Raw genomic sequence first — 12,321 nt, 5'->3', positions numbered from 1 at the left:
CACCCATTCTGCCTCTGCCATGTTGCTATTTTTAGTATGCTAACTTGAGCAGAACTAGTGTGTGTCTATTTACCTGTGCTGGGAAGCACGCTCCCAGCTGCTGTGTAGACATAGCTTAAAAGACAAACTGACTAAAGGTAGGGGAAAGGGGCACAATGCACAAAGTGGTTAAGCTGGTGATAGAAAACATCTTAATAAATTATTAGGGCTGTCAATTAATCGCAGTTAACTCATGCAATTAACTCAAAAAAATTAATTGCGATTAATCGCACTTAAAACAATAGAATGCCAATTGAAATTTATTAAATATTTATGGATGTTTTTCCACATTTTCAATATTGATTTCAGTTACAACACAGAATACAAAGTGCACTACGCTCAATTTATATTATTATTTTTTTATTATAAATATATGCACTGTAAAAATGATAAAAGAAATAGTATTTTTCAATTCACTTCATACAAGTACTGAAGTGCAATCTCTTTATTGTGAAAGTGTAATTTACAAATGCAGATTTTTTTTTTTTTGGTTACATAACTTCACTTAGAAACAAAACAGTGTAAAACTTTAAAGAATACAAGTCCACTCAGTCCTACTTCTTATTCTGCCAATCAATAAAACAAACAAGTTTGTTTACATTGACAGTAGATACTGCTGCCTGCTTCTTATTTACAATGTCACTTGACAGTGAGAACAGGTGTTTGCATGGTACTTTTTTAGCTGGCACTGCAAGGTATTTACATGCCAGATATGCCAAATATTTGTATGCCCCTTCATGCTTCAGCTACCATTCCAGAGGACATGCTTCCATGCTGATGACTCTCATTAAAAAAATAATGCGTCAATTTTCTGAATATATTTCATGTTATAGCAATCTTGGATGATGACCCAGCACATGTTCATTTTAAGAACACTTTCACTGCAGATTTGACAAAACGCAAACCACAAAAAAAAAAGAAAAAAGAACCTTCTTCTGGTGGCATCTGACTTAGATGATGAAAATGAACATGTGTCGGTCTGCACTGCTTTGGATCATTATCAAGCATAAGCCATCATCAGCATGGAAGCATGTCCTCTGGAATGGTGGTTGAAGCATGAAGGGACATACGAATCATTAGCACATCTGGCACGTAAATATCTTGCAGTGCCAGCTACAACAGTGCCATGCGAACGCCTGTTCTCACTTTCAGGTGACATTGTAAACAAGAAGCAGACAGCAGGGTCTCCTGCAAATTGTAACCAATTTTGTTTGTCTGCGTGATTGGCTGACCAAGAAGTAGGACTGAGTGGACTTTGTTTTATTTTCGAATGCAGTTTTTTTGTTTACATAATTCTACATTTGTAAGTTCAACTTTCATGATAAAGAGATTGCACTACAGTACTTGTATGAGGTGAACTGAAAAATATTTTTTTGTTTTTTTACCGTGCAAATATTTGTAATAAAAAATAAATGTAAAGTGAGCACTGTACACTTTGTATTCTGTATTGTAATTGAAAGCAATACTGAAAATGTAGAAAAACATCCAAAAATATGTAATAAATTTTAATTGGTATTCTATTGTTATATATTGTTTCTAAGGCCTCTAAGAAGAGGGCCGTCTCCCCTACACTGTCCAAATCAAGTGAAACTCAGTGCCCCAACACAGATATGTTAGGAGTTCACAGGGAACATGGGTCCAAACCTTTGGTACCAAGGGCCAAGACTCCCCTAAACAGACAGCCACAGAAGGGGCAGCACTGGCAAGAGAGAAGAGGGAGCAATCACTGGCTGCACAGTTGGTACCACAGTGCAGCAGCAAAAAGGATTCAGCCGTTCTGATGTCCACTGCCCAACCTAAATCAGTGCTATCCGCTCCACCAAGAGGTAGCAGATCCTCCCACTCACCTTCTGCTAGATCAGGGTTCACTATCCTGGATGACCTGGCTATTTATTCTGACTCAGAGTTGCTGATATTTGTGGAACTGGTCATCTCCAGGGAGATACCCACACTGCTGGTGCTCCATTCACCAATACCATCAACCAGCCGAGGGAGTTATTTCAAGGCATACTCTGTCTCCGCCAGTGCCAATTCCTCCAGTGAACTAGAGACTAAGACAGTGCTCCCGCTGCCCACTCTGAGCCACAACATTAGCCCAGATAGGGATTCCTGACTCTCCTGGGCACCCTCACATTCCTGAAAGACAATCTGCAGGGCTTGAGATCACTGGCATCTTCCCCCTTGGGCATCAACCTCTTACCCTGGTGGGATTCCTGGTATTCCTACGGCAGACATCTCGACTCACAGGTATCTCGGGGAGGTACACACACAAAGATCACCATAAAGGGAAGATCTTCAGCCCCCTCATTATGAGGAGGAGAATCAACCTGAGCAGACAAACCACTCAGTTCCTCTGTGGCACTTTCTTCCTCATTCCCTGATGAGGCAGTGACATTGGCTTCTCTATTGCCACCCGATGACTACAAGCAGTTTCAGGACTGCTTGCTGAGGATTGCAGAGTTGCTACAGATTCCCCTGGAGGCAATCCAGGACTCTACTTATGAGCTGCTTGACATCCTTCAAATTGCAGGCCCTAACAAATAGATACTTTACATTAATGAAGCGATAATGGAGCCAGCCAATAGGATACGGCATATCCCAGCCACTTGTGCCCCCACCCTGAAGGGGGTTGAGAGAAAGTACTTTGCACCATATAACAGGACAGAATATCTATTTTCTCATCCTGCTCCGAACTCCCTGGTGGTTCAGGTGGTTACCAAACTCAACAGGCTACACCATCTCAAGTCTACTCCTTCTGATAAGGATGCTAAAAGACAGGACTTGTTCAGGTGGAAGAACTTCTCTGCCAGTCTTCGGTTCCACATTGCCTGTTATCATGCTTTATTTTCTACATAAGATGTTATTAATTATGACAAACTATCTGAGTTCAGCAACAAACTTCAGTTCAGGCCACAATTTCAGGACATCATTGGTTAGGGTAAACTAATAGCCATGTTGACACACCATGCCTTGTTAGACATTGCTGTGACACTTTGCCCTGCTCACAGAACAATGGCCTTACTCTGGCTTCCATCATCCCACTTACTCCATGCAGGGTGACCCCAACAATTTTTCTGGTCCTGAATCTGCCCAAAACCATCTCCCCTGCAGTGTCCAGTCCCTCTTAGTGGACACTCACAGAGGTAACACCAAATTTGCTGCCTCAAAAGAGCCAGTACACACAACAGCTTGTTCTCCTAGCTAGGGTTATGCACTCCTCCTTAATATACAAAACTAAGATGGTTGTGTAATAAAACAGGAATAAGTTTATTAACAAAGATTTAAGTGATTTCAAGCAAGAACGAAAGAGATATGAAAGGGTTACAAACAAAACAAAACAAAAAATCCATTTTCTAATGTCTAAAACTTAATTCTAGCATAATACATCTTTGCCTAACCTAATATCTTACTCACACCAAGTAATCAGCATTCTCCAGCTTGATTAACAAGAGGACCAATCTTTCTTATATACAAAGCACTGACTCTTCTCTCAGGTGATGGATACCTTAAAGTCTTTCAGCAGTTCCTTACATCTCCCAAATTTGTTTTTGTCTTCAAAGTCAGGAAGCCATTCTGGGGGCTTAACTATGTGTGTCCACCAGGTAGCCAATGCCACGTTAACTTTGTCATCTCCTGTGGTTTATGGTGTACATGATCTTCCTGTAATCTCCATTGCAAACGAATAGCCCATTTTACCAGTCCCTGGTCATACCTGGCATGGTTTGCAATTGAGCCAAAGAGGTGTTTGCATTTCTTCTTTGTTGGATACAAACTGTTTTGTCTCCTTTGTCTGTTTATGCTCTCCAAAACATAGTATCAGACAGTATCCATAATTTCACATGCAGTGTTGTTACATATATTTCACAATGACATTAATGACCAGTGTGGTATTAGTTTTCAAGTAATGTATTACAAATCACCTTTTAAATAAATATGAAAACTGTGTGAGAGGTGTATTGAGCTGGTCAGATCAGGTGATATTTACTGTTACATACCAGGTGTATGTATACCATCTGGTGCTGGGGTGCTCTTATGGTCACAGATCATAATTCTGCTTCCTGCTCCATGGCAACTTCAGTTGTCATGAAACGGGCCTCATGGCTGCCATCTTGCCAGGTCCCCAAGTCGGTTCAAGTTATTGTGGAGGACTTTCCCTTTGAGGGCAACCTTTCTACAGTCAGAGAGGGTCTGAGCCTCCCAGGAAGCATTAGAAACTGCAACATAGCCACCCTGCCATCATCTTCCTCTCAGTCTTATCTGCTGCCAGGAGATCATTTGATGGGACCTTGGGAATTACCCACAGTGGAATACAGATAGGCACCATTAGTGTTGGCTTGGCCTCGTCAAGGAATACTTGTAAAGCCCTCATAAGCTGGTCTCCCATCTCCGAATGTATTGTGATAGCAAGACTTTCACATAGACATGGCAACATCACTATCATTGGTGCTTGTGCACCTGCTATTCTTGCCAACAAGGAGGACAAGGAACAATATGCATGAGTCATGTATAATGTAATCAGAATAGTAGCCACACACAACATTATCATTGTGTTACCCAATGCCAATGCCATGCTGGGACCAGATGCTAGATCAGCTTGGCGAGAAAGTGTTGGGGATTTCTTTGTGGATGTGACCATGAACAATAATGGTGAGTGACTGCTCAAGCTTTGTGCTGAAACTGGACTCCATATTTCTAACACGGATTTCCAATGAAAAAACATACATACATGGATTTGGTATTAGAATGATGGAGAAACCGGCAAAGAGCTAGACCATGGTCTTATATCTAGTCAGTGGAGAAGCTGTGTACACTATTGTTGGGTGCTGAAGTTGGCAATACTGACCACAGGTTGCTTGCGGACATGGGGAAACTGAAGTTGAAGGCAACTGAAATCAAGACTTCCATTAGTCATTTAGTCACAGTACAAAACCAGGCTGAAATCTGCAAACCATTTGATGTTCTAGCCCTTGCAGATGAAAATTTTGAACACAAGGAAATCAATAATTTGTGGGACTGTTTCCAGTCTTCTATTATGGACGCTCTCAACAGAGTGCTGGGGAAAATGTGCCCAAGCCCCAAACATCAATGGATCCATCAACAGACCCTGGATGTCACAGATAAATGACATATGGCTCACTTAAACAGGAACAACCAAGACTACTGATGCCTCAATGCCTTGTGTAACACAGTTTTAAAGCAGGACTAGGAGATGTTTAGGCAAATAATGCTCGATTGATGGAAGCTGTATTGGCAAAAAATGACTATGATGCTATCTATAAAGAATTGTGCACCTTAAAAGTTGGTCCACAGAACACCAGCTTTCTTATCGGCAATGGATGCAGTAATATAGTCCACACGTAGGAAGAATGTGTGAATAGATGGCAGAACACTTTCAGGAGCTTCTTAACCACCCCATAAAATCTCCCCAGCTCCAGCAGGATGTGAAGAGTGGAGTAACCACCCCATATGTAATGTAGAGGATATCACTGTTGAGGAGGTTAGAAGCACATCCCGTAAGCTCAAGTTCTGCTGGTGTTTGTTGTATAGCTACTGAGCTAACCAAGCATGTTGGAGATTCCATCTTGGAGTGGCAGACCCATGTTATCAACAAAATACGGATTAAGGAGAAACTACCTGCCTACTGGTCCTGTGGAATTATTCTTTCTTTTTGGAGATGGAAAGGTGATGTTCTGATGTATTCCAATCACCATGGCATCGTGGCATGGTGATTGGAATACATCAGAACGTCACCAATCGTGGCATTTAATTGGTATACAAACTGTTCACAGTGGTTCTTCCTGAGCATGTTAAACCCAACATAAGCAATCTATGGCCTCTACAGTAAGCCAGATTTGTGCCCATCTGATCAACCGCAGAGCAGAATTTTACTGTTAGATAAATTATTGAAAAAGCTTAAAGAGTTTCTGCGCAGGAAGGATGAGGTGTATATAGCCTTTATTGATTTAAAATCTGCCTTTGACTCTGTTGATCATAGCTCTCTTTGGCTCGGCCTGGAAGCTGCTGTGCCTGGCAAGCTCCTCAGCCTCTAATAGAAATGCATTGCCAAAGTGAGAGCTGTTTCTGGTTAGATACTAGGATGTTCAACGGGTTTGAATACAACTGTGGCATCCATCAAGGAAACATGGCTACCCCATATCTTTTCAACACTGTAATTGACCATGCAGTGCATGATTTCTATATAATAGACCTTGAAAATGGGGATGACAGGGCTGCGTTTGCATCCTCATGAACTAATCTCATCAGTGCACTGAATATATTTATGGAAGAAGGAAATAGGCTTGTGTGACAGTCTGTATCCCTATAAAAAGAAAAGGAGGACTTGTGGCACCTTAGAGACTAACCAATTTATTAGCGCATAAGCTTTCGTGAGCTACAGCTCACTTCCTCAGATGCATATCGTGGAAACTGCAGCAGGCTTTATATATACACAGAGAATATGAAACAATACCTATTCCCACCCCACTGTCCTGCTGGTAATAGCTTATCTAAAGTGATTTCCAGCACAAATCCAGGTTTTCTCACCCTCCACCCCCCCACACAAATTCACTCTCCTGCTGGTGATAGCCCATCCAAAGTGACAACTCTTTACACAATGTGCATGACAATCAAGCTGGGCTATTTCCTGCATAAATCCAGGTTCTCACATCCCCCCCACCCCCATACACACACAAACTCACTCTCCTGCTGGTAATAGCTCATCCAAACTGACCACTCTTCAAGTTAAAATCCAAGTTAAACCAGAACATCTGGGGGGGGGGGTAGGAAAAAACAAGAGGAAACAGGCTACCTTGCATAATGACTTAGCCACTCCAAGTCTCTATTTAAGCCTAAATTAATAGTATCCAATTTGCAAATGAATTCCAATTCAGCAGTTTCTCGAGCGAGAAACTGCTGAATTGGAATTCATTTGCAAATTGGATACTATTAATTTAGGCTTAAATAGAGACTTGGAGTGGCTAAGTCATTATGCAAGGTAGCCTGTTTCCTCTTGTTTTTTCCTACCCCCCCCCCCAGATGTTCTGGTTTAACTTGGATTTTAACTTGAAGAGTGGTCAGTTTGGATGAGCTATTACCAGCAGGAGAGTGAGTTTGTGTGTGTATGGGGGTGGGGGGGATGTGAGAACCTGGATTTATGCAGGAAATAGCCCAGCTTGATTGTCATGCACATTGTGTAAAGAGTTGTCACTTTGGATGGGCTATCACCAGCAGGAGAGTGAATTTGTGTGGGGGGGTGGAGGGTGAGAAAACCTGGATTTGTGCTGGAAATCACTTTAGATAAGCTATTACCAGCAGGACAGTGGGGTGGGAATAGGTATTGTTTCATATTCTCTGTGTATATATAAAGCCTGCTGCAGTTTCCACGCTATGCATCTGAGGAAGTGAGCTGTAGCTCACGAAAGCTTATGCGCTAATAAATTGGTTAGTCTCTAAGGTGCCACAAGTCCTCCTTTTCTTTTTGCGAATACAGACTAACACGGCTGTTACTCTGAAACCTGTATCCCTATGTTCACCCTTTTTACAAAACTATAATGGATTTTGTATAAAGTATGCCTTGGGGGGGTATCATTTGAAAACTCATAATGTGCTGATCATTATTGTCCTGGTAAAATATGTGTGGCCATATTGTATGAAAAGTTATAAGATTCTACTGTACAACTTTACTGAGACATGCTCCAAGTTCAGAAAAGCAGGCATAAACCAATTCATCAGAGACAAAAGACAACCTGGCGCTTCAGTCAGGTGTCAACAAAATCAAATGGACTATCACTTGGTTAAGCGGCCATTCTTTGGGAGGAAAAAGGGTGTGAGCAAAAAATTTCCAGGCTGGCAAAAAAACTCCCCAGATTACCTCTCCTCCCTTTCTCTCTGCTCATGGCATCAACAACACCCGCAGAACAAGATGGTAACACTGAATTTGGAGAAGGGTCCTGACTGAAACATGTGGTGAGAGAGACTTTTGCTTTATGTTCACTTAGCTTGTTACATTAGGTATTAGTATGCGTTTTACCTTTTATTTCTTTGTATCCAATTCTGACTTTTATGCCTCATTACTTGTAATCTCTTAAAATCCATCTTTCTGTAGTTAATAAACTGGTTTTATTATTTTATCTAAACCAGTGTGTGTTTGGATTGAAGTGTTTGGGAAATGGACGTATCATTTTCTATTAATGAAATGACAGACTTTATATGAGCTTGTATTGTCCTGGAGGGTGCTGGGCAGTACAAGATGCACATTACTGGGGGAAAGTCCGTGATTGGGAGTTTGCTGTTGTTGCCCGGCTGTATAATTCATGGGTGGCTGGCTATTGCATTCATACCGTATAGCTGGGAGTGATTTACATGCTGGTGGCTGTGTGTGAGCAGGCAAGTGGTGTAAAAGGCATCTCAGGATGGAGAATTATGGGGACACAGCTGTCCATCAGTCCAGATTGTATCCTGGGTAATGTCACAGTTTGGTCTTTAAATCAGATGGAAGAAGACCAAACTGATGAAAGCAGCTGATGAACCTCTACCCCTGCCCATCGTAATTGATGGAGAAGAAGTTTGATTCATTGACTCGTTTGAGTATCTTGGTTCCATTGTCACCACAGAGGGAGGTTGCCTTGCTGACATGAAACATCAAATCAGAAAGGCTCTGAGTGTTATGCGCACTCTTTGGAAGCCTCTGTGGTGTCAACTAAGATGCATATCTATCAAGCAGCAGTGACTTCTGTCCTTTTGTATGGCTCTGAAATCTGGGCCACAACAGAGACACAAATGCACCAGTTGGATACTTTTAATATGAAACAGCAGTGATATCTTGAAGGCATATGGTGGTTTCATCATGTTACAAACAAGGATGTGAAGCATTGAACCAACCAGTTTCCATTGTCTTCCCAAGTGACTTAGTGCTGGCTCAGGTGGCTGGGACATCTGCTCTGTATGCTAGAGTTCATACCAGCCTGCCAGCTTTATGCATTCAATCCAACAAAAGCTGGATGGAAAAGACCTTGTGGACAGCACATGTTGGAGTGATGTCATGTATTCTGATCTGGCCCACCTCAGCCTTAATATAGAGCAAGCCGCAATACTGGCAGGAGACTGGGCTCTCTGGAAACAGATGATCCAAAGTGTGCACTCTACACTCTATGAGCGGAGAATGAGTGATTGACCATCACTCAAAGAAAGAAAGGTTACTTAACTTACAGTAATTGGATAGAGTTTAGGTACCATAAGACCATGTAGTCTGACCTGTATAATGGAGGCCATTTAATTTCACCCAGTGACCCCCTGTATTGAGCTCAATAACTTGTGTTTCATTAAAGACTATCTTCCAAAAAGGCTTGATCTGACAACTTCAAGAGATGGAGGATCTATCGCTTGTCCTTAGTAATTTGTTCTAATGGTTAATCATCCTCACTATTAAATATTTGTGCCTTGTTACTAATCTGAATTTGTCTGACTTCAGCTTCCAGTTCTTGGTTCTTGTTAAGCCTTTATAATGTTAGATTAAAAAACTGTTTAATACTTGGTATTTTCTCCCCATGAAGGTACTTATACACTGTAATCAAGTTGCCTCTCAATCTTCATTTTTATAAACTAAACAGATTAAACTGGAAGTCTCTCATTGTCAGGCATTTTATTTCAAGCCCTGGAATCATTTTTGCAGCTCATTTCTGAACCCTCTCCCATTTTTCAACAACCTTTTTGAAATGTGGACACTAGAACTGTACACAGTATTCGTCTCACCAGTACAATATATAGAGGTAAGAGTACCTCCCTACACCTATTCAATATTCCCCAGTTTCTACATCTAAGAAGCCCATTAGTCCTTTTTGCCACAGCATTGCACTAGGAGCTTACGATCAGCTCATTGTCCACCATGCCCCCTCAAATCCTTTTCATAGTCACTGCTTCCCAGGGTAGAGTCCCCCATCTGGTAGGTGTGTCGTGAATTCTTTGTTCCTAGATGTTTAACTAGATGTTCCTAGATGTTTAATGGGGTCAGCTCATCAAGTGATCCAGATTGCTCTGTTTAACTAACCTGTCCTCATAACTGTTTACCACTCTGCCAATGTATGCTCTTGGTATTATTTAATACTTTCTTTATTAGAATGTCATGCTGTACTAAAACAAATGTCTTACAAATGTCTGAGTATATTACACCCATGCAGTTATCTTTATCAATCAAACTTGAAATATCATCAAAGAATGAAATGAGGTTATTTGACAAGATCTATTTTCTGTAAAACAGTATTGACTGGCGTTAATTATATTCCAATACTTTAATTCTTTATCAGCTTTTCCATTATCTTGCCCAGGACTGATACCAGTCTAACTGGCCTGTAGCTACCTAGCTCATCCCACTTGACACCTTTGAATATTGGCACAACATTAACCCTATTCCAGTTTTATGGAATGTCTCTGGTATTCCATGGTTTGTTAAAAATTAAGATCTTCTCAGCTAACACTTTTAGGACTTGTGTGTGCAATTTATGTGGGCCTACTGATTTTAAAATGCTTATCCCTAGTAGATGCTGTTTAACATCCTTTTTAGTTACTAATAGACTAGAAAAAACTTCATCATCCTCATTTGATATGAGTAAAACATCCTGCTTCTTTCCAAATACAGAATAAAAATATTTATTGAACACTTCTGCCTTTTCTGCATCATTAACAGATTTACTTTCTCCATCTAGTAATGAACTTATACCATTCCTATGATTTATTTTGTTCCCAATATATTTTAAAAAAATCCACCTATTGTTCTTAATCTTACTAGCTATGGATTTTTTTCTTGTGTCTTTAGCTTCCCATAATAATTTTCTGCATTATATAACCTCTTATTTATATCAATTTCTATCTTTTCTCATCTGTAATATATTGCTTTTTAATTTCTAATTTCTGTCTTCTGTGACAGACCCAGACTGGTTGGGTGCAGGAGTCTGGTAGAAGGAAAACACATTGGAAACTGGATGAATAGTTTTCTGTTTCCTGAGCGACCAGGGCAGGGGCCAGAGCAGTCAGGAAGGTGCTACAAGCAATTAAGTCAGGCAGACTCCATAAGGCACCTGGAACCAATAGAAGCAATCAAGGGAAACAGGCTAATCAGATCACCTGAAGCCCATTTAGAACCAGCTGGGACTAGTTTAAAAGGAAGCCCCTTCAGAGAGGCCAGCTGGTAGGAGCTGGGAGTAAGCTGATGTGTTGTGGGAAGACTAGAAGTAAGAAGGTGCACAGTAAAAGAGCCGGGAGAACAAGCATGGTCAGGTACCAAGGAGGGTGCTAGGCGGGGCCGTTTGGGGAAGTAGCCCAGGGAAGGGCTATAGCTCCGGTAGTATAGGAAAACTACTTGTTGCCACTGTCAATTAGGGTCCCTGGGCTGGAACCTGGAGAAGAGGGTGGGTCTGCGTCTCCTACCCCACATTTCTACACAAATGCTCCCTGAGTAGGAAGACAGGGGCTAAAGAGGGTTCTTACACCAAACCCGTTGACTGACCGATCATGAAGGTGGCTCAGTAAGCTGTAACCCTTGCCTCTGAGAGGGGAGAGAGGCTACACTGAGGGTCACAAAAAACCTCTGAGGCAAATCCTAACCACCTAGAAGCGCAGGACCCCCCGAGGCAAAGCCGATGTCCTGCCACACTTCACAGACACATTCAGCCAGAAAAATTGTCCTTTTTTCTTGATTGTAGAATTGTGGATTTTCACAATCGACTAAACTTATTTTAAAGAGCTTCAACTTCTAATTTTTATTCCTAATTTCCCCCAAACCATTTTGCTCATAGTTTTCCTCAGCTTTGGGAAATAATCCCTTTTGAAGGAATGGTTAATTAATTCATCTTTATCCATCATCGTGAGGTCCAAAACAGAGCAACCTCAGGTTGGGTCCAATACCTTTTGTGTTAGAAAATGATCATCTATAATTTTTAGAAACTTTAATGATCATTTACATCTAGCAGCATGGAACCTCCAGCATATGTCTTCCAAATTGAAGTCCCCCACAACAGCACAGGTTTTATTCCATCCAGTGCAAACAGCTGTTTAAGGAGTAACTCATCCTGTTGTATGGTTTGATTTGGTGTTCTGTAACAGAGTGGCGCTCCATCTTTCCAGACTACTGTACCCCTTTCAGGAGTCTGATTTGTCTTGAGTACTGCTAAGTTTCACGTCTCTTAAAAACTATTTGCTTACAAAATCAGCCATAAAAATACACAAATGTCACAGCACACTATTACTGAAAAATTGCTTCCTTTTTCGTTTTTACTATAAAATTATAAA

The 12,321-nt window shown here is 41.1% G+C and overlaps 1 protein-coding gene across 1 annotated transcript in view; it reads left to right on the top strand.

The window, feature by feature from the left end:
- The window catches only part of SLC12A7 (solute carrier family 12 member 7), a 332,898-nt gene that overhangs the window by 167,972 nt on the left and 152,605 nt on the right, over positions 1-12,321 (top strand). The gene's annotated exons all lie outside the window — the stretch shown is intronic.

This window comes from Lepidochelys olivacea, assembly GCF_965140295.1.
Source record: "Lepidochelys olivacea isolate rLepOli2 genome assembly, chromosome: 2".
In the NCBI taxonomy this organism is placed as follows: domain Eukaryota; kingdom Metazoa; phylum Chordata; order Testudines; family Cheloniidae; genus Lepidochelys; species Lepidochelys olivacea.
The sequence above is the reverse complement of the archived record's forward strand: the minus strand, read 5'-3'. Positions and strand labels throughout refer to the sequence as shown.